This window comes from Dunckerocampus dactyliophorus, chromosome 7 (genome assembly GCF_027744805.1).
Source record: "Dunckerocampus dactyliophorus isolate RoL2022-P2 chromosome 7, RoL_Ddac_1.1, whole genome shotgun sequence".
Classification (NCBI taxonomy): Eukaryota; Metazoa; Chordata; class Actinopteri; order Syngnathiformes; family Syngnathidae; genus Dunckerocampus; species Dunckerocampus dactyliophorus.
In genome coordinates this window covers 8058457-8076519 of record NC_072825.1, presented here as the reverse complement: position 1 = coordinate 8076519, position 18063 = coordinate 8058457, and the positions used below count along the sequence as shown (strand labels likewise).

The 18063-nt window shown below is 42.8% G+C and overlaps 1 protein-coding gene across 5 annotated transcripts in view; it reads left to right on the top strand.

Annotated features, from left to right (window-relative positions):
- The window catches only part of grik5 (glutamate receptor, ionotropic, kainate 5), a 192843-nt gene that overhangs the window by 18169 nt on the left and 156611 nt on the right, over positions 1-18063 (top strand). For 3 of the 5 annotated variants that reach the window (XM_054782530.1, XM_054782528.1, XM_054782529.1), the window contains exon 3: positions 1431-2675. The exons of 1 other annotated variant lie outside the window; for it this stretch is intronic. The gene's annotated coding sequence lies outside the window, so the exon portion shown is untranslated. The remainder of the gene's footprint in view (positions 1-1430; positions 2676-18063) is intronic. One more of the 5 variants, XM_054782523.1, reaches the window with a different exon arrangement.

Sequence of the window (18063 nt, the reverse complement as noted above, 5' to 3'; positions counted from 1 at the left end):
TTTTGACTTGAGAGAGTGCAGTGCTTCCATCACCACTTAAAAATGGTGAAAATAGTACAGTCGTCCCTTGTTTATTGCTGTTAATTGATTCCAGACCCGGCAGCGGTAAGTACATTTCCGTGAAGTAGGATTCAATATTAATAAACGGCTATGGGATTACAGCAGGGACATAAGAGACTCATACGATATAGCAAGCTACCGAGCTAACTAGTTAGCCTCCAATTTATTTGCTCTAGGCTTAAGAAAATGTTTCAAACGGAGTGGGGAAGGACAAAGTAAGAAGCCAAAAACGTACCACTCTCACAAGGAACCATTTTTTTACTTTATAATGTCAGACATTCCATGGCTGGCCCCATGTACTGTTGGATTTAAGATACTGTAAGTGTATTTCCACTGTAACATTACTGATGCTTAGAGACCAGAATACTACATATGACTTGTCTTTCAATATGTTTTGACTAGTAATAGGCCATAGTTGCGATGTAGCGAGGGGCGACGAAAAAAAACAAAATGATAAGAATAGTTGCTAATAGGTGTTAGCTCGCAGGCTGCTTTCTGGTTCATGGCCAATGATGCAAGTTTTTAGGAGTTAACAGCTTGTACCTTTTGCATTCTACGTTGGGAGAAATGTTTTCACTCAAATGGCAAAATAGTTTATGAATTCCAACAAAAGTACTAAAAATTGTGGAACTTTCTGTATGCTATGGCTAGCAGGTACTTCCAGGTTCATGGCCAATGATGTAAGACATTAGGAATAAACGGATTTTACCATCTGCCTTCGCGGGTGTGAGAAATTGTAATTTTTTAAAATTGAACTCCTATGAGAATGACAAAAATTGTAATCGCCATAATTAGTGTTCAGTTGTCACTCTGTTAGCGAGCAGGCTACTTCCTGGTTCAATGTTAGGAGTCCCCCATTTATATTGTGGGGCAGAGGGAAAGGTTCCAAAAATGAAAAAAATAATTGTATGTTATGCCAAATTTACAGAAAATTTGAATGTTTTCTTATGGACATGCGTTATCAGGCAAACCAGCAAACAGTGACTGAAACGCTCCTTTCCTCTGAGGTACTCAAACCAGTGAGAGGTGTCATTATGTGTCATCGCATTTTGGGCACGGTTTGAGAATGACGGACAGCTAACGAGGGATAAAAGAAAGTTTAATTATCAGGTGTGAATGTGAAAATCTGAGGGAACTGAAGGATGTGATGGGGGTCAAGCCTTTTTTCCAAAATGAGATGATAAGTTAGAAGTGAGAAAACTGCAGAGCAAGAAGGGTGTAAAGGAGTCGGAGGGTGTGGGTGGGGGCGAAAGTGACAAGGGCATAGCAGACAGGCCGGAGAGTGACGACGAGTGACACGTTTGATGAAGCAGAGTGACACAAATGTCAGCGTGCTAACCTTTTATGCACTCTTTCTCCATCTCCCCTAGATGTGACGTCTTTGGCGGACGACATGACGACAAGCTAAACGGTACCACCAGCAGCAAACCCCCTTTACATTCACACCAGTCAAGTGTGGGCTGCTTTGGACAGGAGTCCATATTCACCGACAACCACGATCCAACTCTTTGAGCAGATAATTCAGCTTGTTGGGGGCCTCATCAGAAATGAAATAGGCTTGCCGTGATGCCCCAGCAAGGGGATGGAGCTTTCGGACACATCCGGAACCATCCCCCGGATATCCCGTTGAGATTGCAACATTTGGTGGGCGCGCACGGCCGAGTGGGGAGTAATTGAAAAACCTCCTTTCCGCTCTGGGAAAAGGAAAAGTTTGTGTCCTGATTCCCTTGTCAGGGCAGGAGGAGAGCTCATTTCTATTAGGAACAATTTTATCCCACTTTTTTTTTTTTTTTTTTTTAGCATTGATGGAGGAATAAGACGGTCCAGACTAGATAACGAGCAAACAGGTAGACGAGAGAGAGAAAGGGAAACTGAGAGAGAGAGAGAGAGAATTAACAAGGGTTGTTTAAAAGCCTTTTTAAAAAGCCCGTCGGTGCTGTATTGGAGTGCAATGTGCCGGGGAGGGATTGTCTGGAGGTACTAGGGTTTAAAAGACCGCCCCACCATCCCACCACCACCACCACCTGCTTGGACTGTCTCTTTGGGCTTGAAGGCAGATGGAAAGATGACTGAGTAAACAGACAGACAGACAGACAGACAGGTCTTTTGCAAGCGTCAGGATGTGGAGCCAGGAGCAGCAGACAGCATGCAACTCATTGTCATTCTGAGTGGCGTGTGAGAAGGAAAGACAGCGGAAAGGGACGCGTGTGGAAGGGGAAGAGGGGGAGAGGCGTAAGAATAGGGGGCAGCTTTGTTGTTTTGTTGCTCTGGCCTGCTTTTTTCACTCATAAAACAGGTGGCAAAAGAGCAGGTGTGTGAAAATCCTCCTCTTCTTCTTCATCTGCACGACATTTACTCTTTTATGTCCCTTTTGCTTCCCGCCAGCTGGCAAGGTGATTGCTTTTCGGGAAAACAAGAAAAGGAGACAACAAAAAGAAAAGGGATTATTTTTGTTTCCGTCGCACGATAAGCACCGGAGATTCCTTCAGTGTGTCCCCCTCCCCATGCCCCTCTGCCCCCCTCCATAACACCATGAAGCCCTCTGGCCTTGGCTGAAGCTTGAAGTGCTCCCGATCACCACTTCCCCATTCTCCCCAGCGTTCCTGACTCCTTCTGTAAGTAGAAGCTTCTCACTTCTTCTGTGTTGTTTCAGCTTGTGTGTGATGAGAATCAAGCGCTCCCTATCTTTTTTTTTTTGTCTGCAGTGTGTTTTTTTTTTCCTGACGTCTTTGGCAGCATGTTTGCTTTCCTGCGCTTCCTCTGCTCCAGGCTATTTCAGCGTATGTGTGTGTGTGTGTGTTTGTGCACCAAAGATTGTGATCTTACAGCCAAGCTTACATGGGCATCAGGGTGGTGTCAAAAGCCCCTTTCACACTGCCTTCCCTTAAAAGACGGCTTTTTTTCACCCTTTTCCCCTTGTGGCTGTTCTGTATAAACAGCACTGACACAGAATAGGGGGGGACCAAGTCCACCTGACAGTTTGTCGGCAATCAGAGCGGTAAGAGAGGTGGAACGCTTCCTGTGTGAAAGGGTTTTCCGCAGTGCAGACAGTCACTTTTCCTGCTCTCTTATCTGACAAGTACTTCATACGTCACCCCAAGGGCTGCTACCGACGTCATCTTACATCTACTTAGCGGACTGCAGTATGTTGTATCGTTTTGTGAAAGTGCACATTGTTGTGGCAATAGCCCTTTTTGGGTTATGTGTAAAAGGCAAAGGTGGCTAAATGCCAGCTCTTCTGTTACGATTCTGATTGTGCAGGATTTCTGTGTGAAAGAGGCTACTGACACGGAACTGGGATCATGTCGTTCCCTGCCAATAATGGCGGCATGTTATGTTGTATGAAAGTACTCACAGTTGTGGCAATATCACAACTTGGCTTGGTCTTGTGTAAAAGGCAAAGATAGTTGAAAGCCAAATCTTCCATGTGGCAATTGTACAGAGCTACTGACACAGCGCAGGGTACCAAGTCGCTCCATTTTTGGAGGTAGTATCTGATTCTAGGATGAAAGGACACACAGTTGTTGCTGTGTTCTGTGTAACAGGCAAATGGCGGTTGAATCCCAACTCTTCTATAACAGCTCTGATGTGGCAATTAAGCTTCTAAAATGGAACTTGAGAGCAAGTCGCCTTCATAAGTAGATTCTGATCTATTGATCTAATTTCTATGTGAAAGAGCACACACTTGTGGCAGTATCCCACCTTCGCTGGGTCCTCTGTAAAAGGCAAAGGCAGAATCTTCTATTATGATCTCTGTATGAAAGAGGCTGCCGACACAGAACGGGGAACCATAATCGCTCTCTGCCAATATTCCACCTTTTGGAGGTAGTCTCTGATGTGTGAAAGGAGACACAGTTGTGGCAATATACCGCATATCACGCACTTTGTTTATCCTCAATGTGCAAAAAAATACACACTTTAAATACATTTACGCTTGCCTCAGAACAGCAGCACATACGTGAACTTGCCTTTCAAAATAAAATGACTTTCAAAATCAAACAACACGGAATGCACATTAGTTTTTTTAGTATATTACGAGCCCCTCAAAACAGTTCAGTGATCCACTTTTGGGCCGTGAGCCACCAGTTGAGAACCCTTGTGTTTAAAAGGCTCAGTCTGATCAACGCTGATCTGCATTTGGTTCCGGCCCTCATGCGGCCATTTTGCAGTATCGCTGTGTGTAAGAGTCTAGAAAGAGGCAAAGGAGAGGTCCTCTCTCAGTACGTGTGTGTGGAAGCCTTCATATTGGTCCTGAGGTTAATTTGAACTAATTAGTGCTCAATTTTTTTTGCTTCTCTGAGCATTTTTGCCTTTTCTGTCAAAAGAAGGAAAAATGGAATGGAGGATGGGGGTGAACCAGCTAATGAGAGCCACTCTGATTCCCTGACTTGTACTTTGCCGCCTCCATTTCACGCCCGGAGCGTCGCGCCCCGGCCGCATATCATTTCCGCCTTCTTTCATCTCCACGCGTGTCGCATCGGATGTTGGGCCCGAGCCCCGCACCGTCCCGCACATTACAGCCCCCCATCTATCTCCTCAGACACATGCACATCTTTATACACTGTCACAGTCGCTAGGGCCCCGCACCCGGGAGACGCTCAATCAAGATAGTCCCGTCAAACAGACCAATGAGCTGCAAATAACGCCATTACACCGACTTCCAGCTTGGAGCGAGATAGAAAGGTTGGGAGGGAGGAAAAAAGATTGGAGGGTGGTGGGGGAGGCAGAATGCAACGGGCAAAGAGGACACTTGGGGAGGCTGGGCCAGATGCAGAGAATGTGTGTGTGTTGGGTATTAGAAGGGCCCTCAAGCAAGCAAAGACCTTCCATCCATGGGAGCACTCTGATGGCTTTAGCGAGGCCTTGCTTTGTTCGCACTGCTGGTCAGCCCTTCACCACTAAGATTACTAAATAATACGATTACTGCAGCTGCACACTGATAACATACTGCCACCCTCACCCAGGGAAAGACGGGGGGGGGGGTGATGGCATCAAAGCTTCGATGGCATGAGCGGTGTCAGGAGAGCCATCGGCTTCGCAACATGGATGCCCTCTCTGTTTGGAAAGTAGTGGAAAAGCGCGGGTGTCACATGGCCATAGACAAAAAGAAGCTAGGCTGGTAGTGGTTAGTCTGCACAGCCTAGTGGGTGTGGCTTGCATGTTTAGTTTTTTTCATTGGTCTTTGGTGATGTGCCTTGTCAATTTCTTTAAAAAGCAAGAACTACGATGGTCGTAAATGTTAGGACACAGGGACCATTTAGATTCTATATATTCTTTTCAATGAGTTTAGCAAATATTAAACATGAATCTAAATTTAAATGGAATTAAATGTATTTTTTCTTTACAAAAAACAAAATGTAAAAGACCTGTATTCAATGTTTTCTTTGCTTTTGGCGTCTGGTAAAGATTGATTGATCCCCGTGAAAAAAGTGTGCAAACATGCTTCAATATTTTGCACAGGTTCAATGCAAAATGAATGTCTCTGAATCTGTTTCTCTTGGCTCTTTGTTCAGGGAGGCACAGCGTTGTCAGCCCCTAGAGTTGCATTCATCCAGCCTTTTATGAGTGAGCCCTATGAACCCTGCCCAGCAACAAGTGGTTGTGCAAATGTGTTTCATGCTGTTGCTCTGATATTATGGCTCATGAATATTATTATGGAGATGTGTTTTTGTAAGTTTTGGGTGCATGGGCTCTTGCAGCAACTTCAAAATGGAAGAAAAATGGATGAGTGAGCAGATGTAACCACTTCCACTGGGCACTTTTTTTTTTTTGGAAGCTCTCTGAGTGTTTCTCCTTTTTTGTATTTAATACAGAGGAGTGATTCGATAAGTTTGTGCCTCTGTCCGACTTCCTCCCTTTTAAATTTATTTTCATCGGCCTGTAGGGCACAAAGGATTGTGCTCCACATAGGCCGGCTAGCAAGACAGTCGCTCAGTCAGGCACTTCTGTTGACGTTGTTACACCCCGCTAGCTCTATTTCAAAGCGTAAAATGTGATCATGAATAGCGATGAATTTGTGCCTTTTCTTACCTAGCAAAGTGGCTGGTCCCCCACTATTTTTTCCCTTACAAAAATGCCACTGCATCCATCTTGTGGTCAGTTTGTCTCACATTTCTGCACTTGACAGCTTTGGCAGTGGCCACAGACTGAAGTTGACCTTGCTGTTAAAAGTGTAGTAAAAAGCTGAATTCCCAGGCTGTGTGTGTTGTTCTCATGCAGTATCTGATAAATGGTCTTCCACCACCTCAGCAGTGGGGAAGAGCAAGCAGGCAAGCAGAAAGGTCCACCCCGGTCCTGCTGAGTACAAAATAAAGCATGCGGAACCACCACATCTCCCGGCGTAGTGAGCTAATAACAGGGTTGGGTTGGACTCAAGTCCCCCCCTCTATTCAGATATGAAGGGTCTGCGCTCGCCTCGCAGCAGGAGGAATCATTTGCCCGCAGAGCTGGAGATTAGCTGAAGAAATGGGGAAAACACACACGGGTGTAGCATACAGTAACGAAGAGAGTGAATTTTGAGGCTGATGACGCACACACACACCAAACATTCCGATTAAAGTAGCCCCGTGGCTCGCAACCAAGCGCTCCACTCTCCAGACTGTCATCTATCTGGGGGGTGTGCTTCAATGACAGTATGTGAACTTTGCCCTCCCCCTCCGGGCCCTCAGCCATCGGAAGGCACATCAGTCGCGATTTATGACTCAGTGCGTGGAACCAGCATAGCGTCAGTCACAATGCATCCGCAAACATCCAAAGACTTACATGAAATCCTCCTCCAAATAATCTCATTGTTAAGACACATGCCTGTGCTATTAATGAGCAACTGTTCTCTCTGTTTTAGCTGTTTGGCAACATTCTTTTCTTGAGTTGCACTCAATTGCCTATCATTGTGATGGGAATGCTGATTGAGAGAGACATTCATTAGATTTCATTGCTGTTGTGCGTAAAAACAGAATGCGGGTCTTGTCTTACCGAACCTTTCAAAAATACTGTACTTGTTTTCTGCTACAGAGAAATGCACCGATGGGAAAATGATGCTATGGCATTGCCTGAAACCACTAATTAATTGTCCATTCACATCCCTCTGCTCTCAGTGATGCGGCTATCAGCCACTGGGGGCATATTTAGGATGAATGTGGCGTATTCTAGCCTTCAATTATTTTAGTGGAAACTCCAAAGTCAGAAACGCTGTTTGGCTACCAAGTTCTTGTAATTTCGAAACAGTAAATGAATATGTTCCAGGCTGAATCCATCATAAAACCTCTACTGACTGTACAGAGCATGTTTTAGGTAATTTCCTAACTGTTGTACAAGTATAAAAGTAAGTTAAAAACTATAAATTAAAGTAGGGCTGCAGCTATTGAATATTTGAGTAATCTACTGAAAATTCCTTTAATTAATCGAGTAAATGTTCTTTCACTTCTGTAGCGCTTTTCCACCTCCTAGACACAATGCTTGCACATTTACTCACTGATGACACAGCATCCAGTAAAGTATCTTGCCCAAGGACACTTCGACACGATCACGAGAGGATGGAGGATCGAACCCGCAACTTTCAGGTTGGGAGACGACCACTCTACCTACTGAGCCATGCCGAGAAACTAAGACATTTCACTTAACAATGAATGACCGATTGGTTTCATTTTTTAGATAATCAAGTTTTATTTCCTGAATTCACATTGTGCATAGGATTTTTTATTTTTATTTTTTACATGCCAATGTGCTCAGGGCTGAGGCTTGCCCTCTTCTTTGAAGTGGTGTTACCTGCAGCTGAAAACAGAGGCTCTTCTGGCATGGATGTGCCTTGAATACACAGCAGAGACCTTGCCAGTTCTGCCAGTATTGGATGTCGTGCTGCTTTATTTTCCCACCAAGTCAGTGGATTCTCCTTCTTGGACAGGGGATGTTCTCCAAAATACATCAAGACGTGGAATAATTGTGACAACATCATTTTTGTTTATTTTTAAACAAAACTTAGACAGATTGGTTAGAAATAATACAAATATTCTCTATATGTTTGAGCTTTTGCAGTGTTCAAGCTAAAATTAAGACACCTACTACTACTACTACTACTACTACTACTACTACTAGTACCTACCTACTGTGGTATAGCGCATTAGGCCTACTGCTTGATATTCGTCAACCAAGCGAGTGAGACACACACTTTCTTGTTCCATTACATGGTATTGTCTGCTAGATATGACCAGCTACTGCTTAGTGAGCTAAAATGTTTTTATTTTCCATCTTCTTAACTCGCAGTGCTGTGTTTTTTCAGATGAAGTAAAATAATTCTACAGTATTCATAGTGAAGAGAAAGCTAGCCCTTCACACGGCTAACGTTATGCTCGTAAGGTACGTACATTAATGTTAAGTGAATTAATTCTATGGTTTTTTTTACCTTGTGTCCGGTCTTTCTCTTGATTCTGGATTTCGAAGGAGATGCTGCAAGATGGAAGAAGTGCTGTTGTGGTACGCAAGTGCCACTTTGCAGTGGATGCATATCACGGTGCTCATCATGCTATTGAGACTGAAATGCTCCCACACTTTCGATATTTTCTGTCTTTTTTTATTTTCTTTTCCTTCTCTCCTGTCGTCATTGTCATTTTTCCCCTTGGCTCTTCCATCGTCACACTCCTTCAACCAAACACGCGCTTCCTTCTCCCTCTGCGTGGGTGACGTAAGTGCGTTACGATTCCTCGAACCAGAAAAAAATTATAATTTTTTTTTTTTTTATCAAGGTACACTAATAACTCGAGGAATTGTTTCACTCCTAAAATATAGCAAAATTACTAATCCTTCGAAGGCATAGAATACTGACACCGAGTGGTGTTTTCTAGATATTGCTGGAATTAATGTCTTTCAGCAGATAGAACTGCATGTATTGTTCATGTAAATGAATGTTCATACAAATTAATTGGTGCAGCCAGACCTTTTACTTTAATGTCAATTATGAACCTTTTAGTTGAACTCCAAATTGTTTGACTTTCAGGGCCTATGACTGTGGAGTTTTGACTTTAACATTTTTAGCATTTAAGCTCACCACCCACATGCAATTTTCGGCGGCAGTTTCTATATCCCATGATGCCGTTCATATGGCCCATTTCCATAAAAGTGCGCTCGGGCAGCTTTTCCTGGACACTTAGGGAGATCTTTTCAAGCTGAGCTGAGCGGCTGCTTGCGCTTCCTGCTTCCTCCCCTCAATCCTCAGGTGCTTGACCAGCTTGCGCTAAAGCTTGGCTCATCATTGCCTAATGGAGCACAAAATATAGCCCCTATTTGCTTAGCTGTTTGTCCACTCCTGCTTGCTTTCAGCCTCAGGGAAAAGATGGAGTGAGCATACGTGTGTGTGTGTGTGTGTGTGTGTGTGTGTGTATGTGTGTGGGTGCGTATGTTCGTTCGTGTGTGTGAGTCAAGCAGGGTGACAAAAAATGGACTTCATTGGACACACATGCATGTTTTTTTTGCTTTTTTTTTTTAATGCGCTCCCGGCTGGGCTGTTTGGTCAGTCATAAAGTAAAGGCCGCTAATGGCCTCTCGGTTAATGGAGTCATTAAGATTGAATAGTCAGAAGTTAAAAGCAATGTGTGTAGTGTGTGCAAAAAGCGGTCGGAAGTGTGATCGTTTGTATAGATATTGTTGGTTGTGTGTGCTTGGACAGACTTAGTGCTGTGCCAGCAACACCCAGGACAAAAATGGCAGCGCTGCATTAGATAATAGATGGCGTCAGCTTTGCGTCCTTCTAAATGGCGCTCGCTCTGAGGCGCAGGTGATGCGTTCTGACCTCGGTCTGGCCCGTGATGCAGCACTGGAGCAGACTCGTGCATATGCGTGCGTGTGTGTGACAAAAGGATGCTGAGCTTGATTTGAGGTCATTCAGGGACCAGTTCCTGCAAGAATATGGCAAGGCAGGCAAAAGGCATTTTGGGTAACATCGCGTGTTGTTTACATGGTGGCATGACTGCTCAAGTCTGTGTCAATTTCTTGATTCTGTCCGGAGGCTTTTGCTTATGTCACTGTGCTCGTCGCGTCTTTGGCCTCAGCTGCAGTTTAGTGCTGTGGCTGTAGTGCCCTTGCTGGACCACAGGGGAAGTCCATTTGCATGAAATCTATTCCAGAGCTAGAATAGTACTCAGGAGAGAGTAGACCCAAGGTTGAACTGTTTATTTAAAAAAAAAACAAAAAAAAACCTGGAGCTCCGTATTTCATTATTTGCCTGACTCTGGCGAGTGGCATTTTCTGCAATTAGCAGTGTGTGCTCTGGCAAGAATGAGGCAGTCGATAGCAATGTTTGGTCTGACTCAAAACACTTGACCTGACGTAGTGCCTCGACTCATCTGTGAGAGGCAGCAGAGACTGCTGGAATATAAAAGGAAGATGATCTTTACGAACTGCTCATTTGCTGAATCCATTTGCAGTGGGGATTTTTTGCCAACTCTTTTGCGGTAAGGCCACAACCGATCAGGTTGGTTCTAATTTCGGAAGTTCATTTCACTTTTATCTTTGCGCTAGCCGGTCCCATTAGCCAGTCATGCTAGCCAGTGGCTAATGTTTGTTTGTTTTTCTTCAGTCTTCTTCAGTCAGCTTGCTTCTCAATCAATTTTTGTATTGTACATATTGAACATGTTTGGTTTCAAAAGGAAGGGATCAGGCTCAAAATCGACCTGATTCTACATGTGTAGGCTGCCATGTTTGATTCTATGGTAACTATTGTGGAGAATGATCCAAGGGCGGACTAAGGACCACTTCACACCTAAAGTGAGGTACGGTTCCATGCTCAAGTTCGGTATACTTTCTCTCGCCTGGCATGATTGTAAGAGGTAGGCCAGGGCATAGCACGATTGCATGTTTAAACGCACATGCCTGCGTGCAACGTAGTCCAGTCATAGCTCGACGGTAATGTGGTCACTCCTCCTCAGTTCTTAATGATAACTGTCACATTTCATAACACCAATAGAAACACTTAAAATAATCCAAAAGTCAAAATCCATACATTCATGTGCACAATAAAGACATGTTTTTGGTTCTCTTGCAAGCAATTAATAACAACCACCTCCTTGCACAATAGAAATACTCAGAATGGCTTAGAGTAAGATAGTAAATAATCCACAAAGTCAGTGTATGCGGGCACATGCTAACGGCGCCAGGAGTCACCCCCAATTCCAGCACGGTACGAATGGTCTACTGCAGGAGTGTCCAAACTTTTTCCACTGATGGCCACATACTGAAAACTCAAAAGATGCAGGGTGCCACTTATAATTGTCATTTTTATTTTTTTTATTTTGTAAAAAGGCAAAAAAAAAAAAAATTCTATTTGATTGTTTTATGTTATTATTAGTTATTAGTATCAACATTTCAGCTTTTTCTCTTCACATTCTGCTTTTTTGCTTTATTTTTCCAATTTATAATTTTTTTGTTTCATTTTATTTCTGCCAATAACAAACAAGCCACGGGCCGCAAATAGCCCCCGGGCCGCACCTTGGAAACCCCTGGTCTAGCGTGAGTCAGGCCTCTTCCATTTGCATTCCAAACTAAAAAATTGCAAAAGAAAAACAAAACAAATTCTGTCTGCATCTGAAATGGTGTCTAAGCCAGATTTACAAAGACTAATCCATGCCTTTGTCTCCAGCAGGCCAGACTACTGTAACAGCCTTCTCACTAGGCTGTCTAAACGAGCTGCAGTGCATCCAGAATGCAGCTGCTCGAGTCCTGACTAGACCCAGGAAATATGACCATATCAGCTCCGCAGTCTTTTCATGGTCTAGCGCCAAAATACATCACTGACGTGTAAGAGCCATATGAACCATGTCAGGCTGTGAGAACCTCAGGGGGTGGTCTCCTGCAGGTGCCCAGAGTCAAGACGAACCATGGTGAGGCTGCGTTTAAATTTTATGCTTTTAATATGGAACAGTCTTCCAGAAGGTGTGAGACAGGCCTGAACTTTGACAATGTTCAAATCTAGTTTAAATGTAGTTTAGCTCACTTCTGTTTAGCTGTGCATGTGACAACCTAAAGTATTTTATCCGCACCCTCTGCTTTTAATTAATTCTTACTTTGATGTTTTATGGAATGATTTTAGAATGATCTTATATGTATAGAAGGATCTTTGTCTTCTTTTTTGGAAAGCTGGTAAGCTGCGCCCCAGGTAACACACACATGCACGGGAACATTTGCTAAGCGCTAGAGCTGTAATTTTGATCCAGTTGCAAACAGGCCCTTTCATGAAAAGACATTAAAGTGCAGGTAGTGCAAAATAACACGGTGTGCCAGCACAAAATCAAGTTTCATGATCAGTTTAGCAACAATACGTTTTTATCAACAAATTAAAAAATTATTTGAAAAAAGTGGACCTGGATGAGAAGTGAAACAAGAAGTTAAAAATCAAGCGATTCCAGTTGCTTTGATTCAACACTCAATTGGTAAGTTTAATGTATGTATGTACTTTATTTATACCACAGCGGGGAAATTAAGAATAAGAACAGGAGGATCATTTCTTCTGTAGACCACATCTCTGCTTGGGCCAATAGATCAAATTGGGCATTAAACAGTACTGTCATATTGTACCTGGTAGTCTTCATTGTGGGTGGAATTCCCCCATGCAACACAACTAGAGCTTTCACTTTATGCTGTACTCTTCTCCAGTAGATACTGTATGTAGCTGTCTAGCTATGTGTCGGACAGACGGCGTGTTAAGGCCACACTCAATGTCCTTCCTCTCCTGCTCAAGCTTGACCAAGTTGCCCTTAAACATGTCCCGCACCTCATGGTGGCATAGCAAGTGAATAGCACCGACCCGAGGTGCGTTCACAGACATTGGGACCCAGCAGACCCTGCGACCCACCAGTTAAGAACCACTGCCTTACAGAATACCATACGATTGTTCAACGTACCAAAGTGTTAGATATTGAATGATAACCGGAGCAAAATTTTGGTGAAAAATGTAATTGAAAACCGAATCACATGAAAACTGGGGAATTTGAAAACCAAGGTATGACTGTATTGTATTAATAATGGTCATATGCGCTGCTAATATATAATTTCCAAAGGCTGCATGCCAACAACAAGCAAATCTATTCACATGTATTCATTTCGATTGCGGGGAGTCCTGTGTAGACGAGAGGCGCTGAGCCACAAACATGCATTAATAGTTCAGTCAGATGAAAAAGCAGTAAATGTTCTAATGAGTGCTGTTAATATGCTGTCAGGTTAACTAGCGCGAATAAGCACGAGCAACAGCGGAACAGTAAAATGCAAAAGAGCTTAGCAGTAGACAATGCTGTTATGTGTTATGTGGGAACAACATGCTAAAGTTGCTCTATGCGGCAACAACACAACACTACACAAGAAGTGTTGTTTCATATTTTAATGAATTTGAGTGTATATACCGCAACGAGCGTTGCCACATCTGATCAAAGCGTGAGGCTTCTTTCCGCATTCGTTCGCACACGTTCTCTTCATTTGCAGCATGACCCCCGTAGGGGCGTGAGGTTTGATCAGTGATTGCGTAATTACGTACCCTGCTGAGACGCCATTTTACTGCGACATGCTTTGCGTTGCATATAATACTGATTAGATTAAAAGGTGCCCTTTTGTCACCTTGAAATGTTATTTTCCTCATCATCCCGTGCACAGCCTAGATGCATGTCGTGATGAAAATGCAGATTGATGTTCTTTTTTTAATGACCACAAAATAGCCATATCAGAGCCGCAAAAGAAGATCCAGTATTTATCTGTCCCTTTTATACAGAACTCAGCCAAAGTGGGGTATTGCCGCAACAGTATGCGCTTTCACACAGCATCACAGCAGCCCAGAATCAGATAATGCTATGTGTGACAACATCGTTTTTAACACAACAGCAGGGAAGATGTGTGTGCCGAGTGTTAAACTTTTGCAGCGTTCCTTTTTACGCCGGTGCCTTCACCGCCACTGTTACAACTATGATGTTACCTCCGAAGGTGTAACATTAGCCACCTGTTCTGTCAGATCCCCCACAATTGCCGCATCAGAGCCGTAAAAGCAGATCCAATTTATTAGCCATTGCTGCAGAATGGAACAGTGTCGCAAGTGTGCGCTTTCACACAGAAATCCAGATAATTATATGCGTGACCTCGTTGATGTCTTCTGTGATGTGTGTTGGAAAATTCCATTGTTTTGCATGGGTTTGCAACACCACAGTGCGTGCCAGGTTTTTGCTCTGTCGCCAACGCATTCCTTTGCGAATTTTGCATTCACTCTATCACGGTTTTTCAAAAGAAATCAATTATTGCTAAATTATTTTTTGTGGTTGACTACGGCCTACTATTAGTAAAAAATATGCCTATTTAAACAACTTGTACATAATCTTGGTCTAAATTAAGCATTTTCAAGCATAGAAATAATGTAATAAATAATGTATTTAGAAGGTCGTAAACAGGTTTTCTATGCTCTAACTACGTAAATATTCTATTTATAAAATAAGGAATCCTACTGTGCGGAAATTCACTTACCATGGTTGGATTTGGAACCAATTAACTGTGATAAACAAGAGATTACTGTATTTCCAAGTTTCACATTTCTCAGCCCATTCAAACCATCCCAGCATCATAACATGCAGCTCATTCAGGATATTGTGGCCATTCAGTGCTAGCAATTATGCACATTCACGCTTTTCCCGACATCCCACATTTTCCATAACACAAATTTCCTCTGAACTTGAGAAATTCGTACTACTTCCACATTTCTCAATCCATTCTAACCTTTCCAGTGTCCAAATATTCACCCCAATTTACATTTTTTGTCCCACTTTTTCCTGGTATTCCACGCATCCACAAGCATTCACACGCACCTTCTTCAAAAGTTGCATTCTGTTGTCCAGATTTACCTAATGAAGTGGCTCTGTGATTGTGTATATTCATACTTTGTTGGCTTGTGCGCGATACCAACGCGTCACTGTTTTGTACAAATTTAAATAACAAGCCTACAAAAAAACCACGCAATTTCATCTCGCCAAGTATGTTTCACAGCTGAATCATCTTCTGCTGTATTTGTACGCCTTCGAGCACATCCGTCAGCTTTTCATTGCAGCTGTGATATTGACAATAAAAATATACTGGCATAAACCTTTATGTCCTCGCAGGCTAGTAATGAAACCAGCCACCTGCGAATTATCGTCCCATACTTGAATAAATAAGATGGTATTAAGTCAATCTAATTTAAGATAAGTCGGTCTGGCTGAGAGAACGAGCGACGGCATCCCTCATTAAATTCCATAATAGCTTAAAATACAGTACTTCAGAAAGCATGTTCTTATTTCATTTCTTCAAACTGAGGCTTAGTCTTTGTGAGATTTTTTTTTTTTTTTTTTTTTGCTGCTAAATTGCGTCACTCTTTCTGTTTTCACAATGGCAGTGTTTTTGGGACTGTGAGTCAAGATCCTGCAATCGTCTCCATCAATCACAAGTATGATAACGCGTGAGTCACATCCAGCCCGCCTGCCTTCCGTCCAAATGGCCATGCGGCATTGGACTATGGACCTCTACGCCGATTTAGGCAGGATTTTTTTTAATTGCTTGGCTGGATGAAATAGGGATATTGATTTCAAACAACCCGCCAGTTGTGATTAATGACGTATTTGTTGTTTTTATAGGCTTTTAGACGTCCGCTGTTGAAAATATGGCAGTTTCCTTTCAGCTTAAAAGCCACTGGCAGCAGTGACAACCCCCTGCAGCCTCCCCGTGCAGCGACTGAAACGCTAGAATAATATCTTCAATATAACTCTTCTTTAGTGCAACTTTTAACATCAGGCAAGTTGCAAAAAAAAGAAATCAGTAAAACCTCTAAGCTGGAACACATTCTGCTGGTCGTTATTTAAACAATCTGTCCCATCAGAAATAATAGCAAACAAGATAATCCGCTCCAGGCTCAAACTGTCACTATTACACCTTTATTCCTTTATTTTACAGCCGGTATGTACCGTATTTACCCAACTCTCAAACGTGAAGCGCCAGCTGGTGGTGGCTAATGCCGTGGCCAACCGGATGGTTAACCACCTGCCAAATGATTAAAAATGAAGAATAAAGGTAATAATGTAATGCCAATTGTTGTGGTCAAGGAGAGACTCACGTCGTCGATGCACTTCAATTGCTTTATTTAACAGCAGACAACACAAAGCAGTGAACATTCACACAGGAGCTGCTGTCGGCAACAACTCACGCCAGTCACTCACACACTCTAAACTCCCCAGTAGTGATGTGCGGATCGATACGGAAATATTAATACTTCTGATACCAGCTCTTCATGCTCTAAAATAAAATCTAAAATATTTAAATAACAATTAAAATTAAAAAAAAAATTGTTTTGGCCACTATTTTAGACGGTTAGCCACGAGTGAAGCGCCCCCTGGTGGTGGCCAATGCCGTGGCCAACCGAGTATTTAACGACTGGCCACTATTTGAGCTTGGTGCTGTTGCGTTGTGTGCAGCAAATCACCAAATGTCATATTACCAGTGAAGCGGCTACATAACATAACATTATATGAAGACTGCCGCGTGGTAGTGTGCTCGTCTCCACATTTCTGTGCTTCCGGTCACAATATGTATGTTAGCTGTATGCGCGTTTCTAAAAACAGCTGACATGATGTATTACATCAGTGTATTCCGATTCATAAAGGTATCCCTATGGCTTTGTGCTAAAAGGAATGTCACCATGACTTGTTTTGTAGTCAGACGTGTTTACTTTGACAATCCCAGCAGTAAACATTGTGAAGCAACAGTTGAAAGCTGGTGGCAGCACACAGTGATACAAAGGGAGAGAAAATAACGCCGAGCGATTGTGAGGTCTGACTTTTTGATGCAAATTAAAACGCTTTACTTCAGGGGCTATCCACAAGGAAATGTTTTCCGGTCAAAACGACAAAGAATTTTATCATTCAGCCTCTCATCTACTCGGAAACGGCGTTCTGGGTGCCCTGAAATGTTTCTTTTTTTTTTAAATGCCTTCCAGAGTGGGAAAATTTGAAAATGACGGCTTGTCGTTTTTGTGTAGACTGTCTTCACGAAAATGATGTCACTGACCCATTGCCACTCCGTCGCCGTCACGTGACCAGACGTGAGTTTGAAGACAAGCCAACATAATATCTGAATATTTCAACTGGCATGACCCACCCTTGTCGACATTCTCCTGATACTTTGTTGTACTATAGTCAATAATGACTCGCAGAAGTAATCCCACTTCTCCTAAGTCTAGGTGAGCCTTGGAAAGCGGAAGATGACGGACTTATACGCATGCGTTCTTTCTTCTTCTATGGTTTGGTGTGTTGTCTGTTCATAACGCCACTCAGTGATCTATTCCCGTCTGGATGCAACTATTTACTAATCTGGCGCACTGTGGATGCACATTTTTTCCAGCCCACCCAAAAAAAATATCTCAGGAGTGTTGCCGTGTGGACAGGGCCTTAGTGACTCCTCCAACTAGCCGGAACTACTTTATCCAACACCAAAAATTGGCCAGAACTTGGCTCACGGTACGAAGTGTGGGAAAAGTCGCTATTGATGCAGTACACTGCTGATGGGGATGTCATACAACTTCATGTCAAAAAATCCTTTAAACTTTTGATGCTCGCTGACCTTGAGGTCTTGCTAATATTTTACAAAGAACTCTGGTTCAAACTCCACGGATTTGTGTTGCTTTTGAGGTATATTTTGAAGATTTTGATTGAATTTCAAACGGTAGAATCTCAGAGGTGTTCTACTGTATCTAAACGAGCCCTCATACTGGTCCATCAATTCATGATACAACACTGATTTTCTACTTTGGTGGCTTAAACGTAGTCATTGTGTTTATTGTTTATTGTACATGCAACGTGGCAGTTATCATTAATAACTGGTGGGAGGCAACAATTCAAGATTCAAGATTCAAGAGAGTTTTATTGTCATGTGCATGGTAAAACAGCAGTAATACCATGCAATGAAAATCTTATTCTGTTCATTCTCCCACGAAAAGAAAGAAAACACAAGAAAGAATAAGAA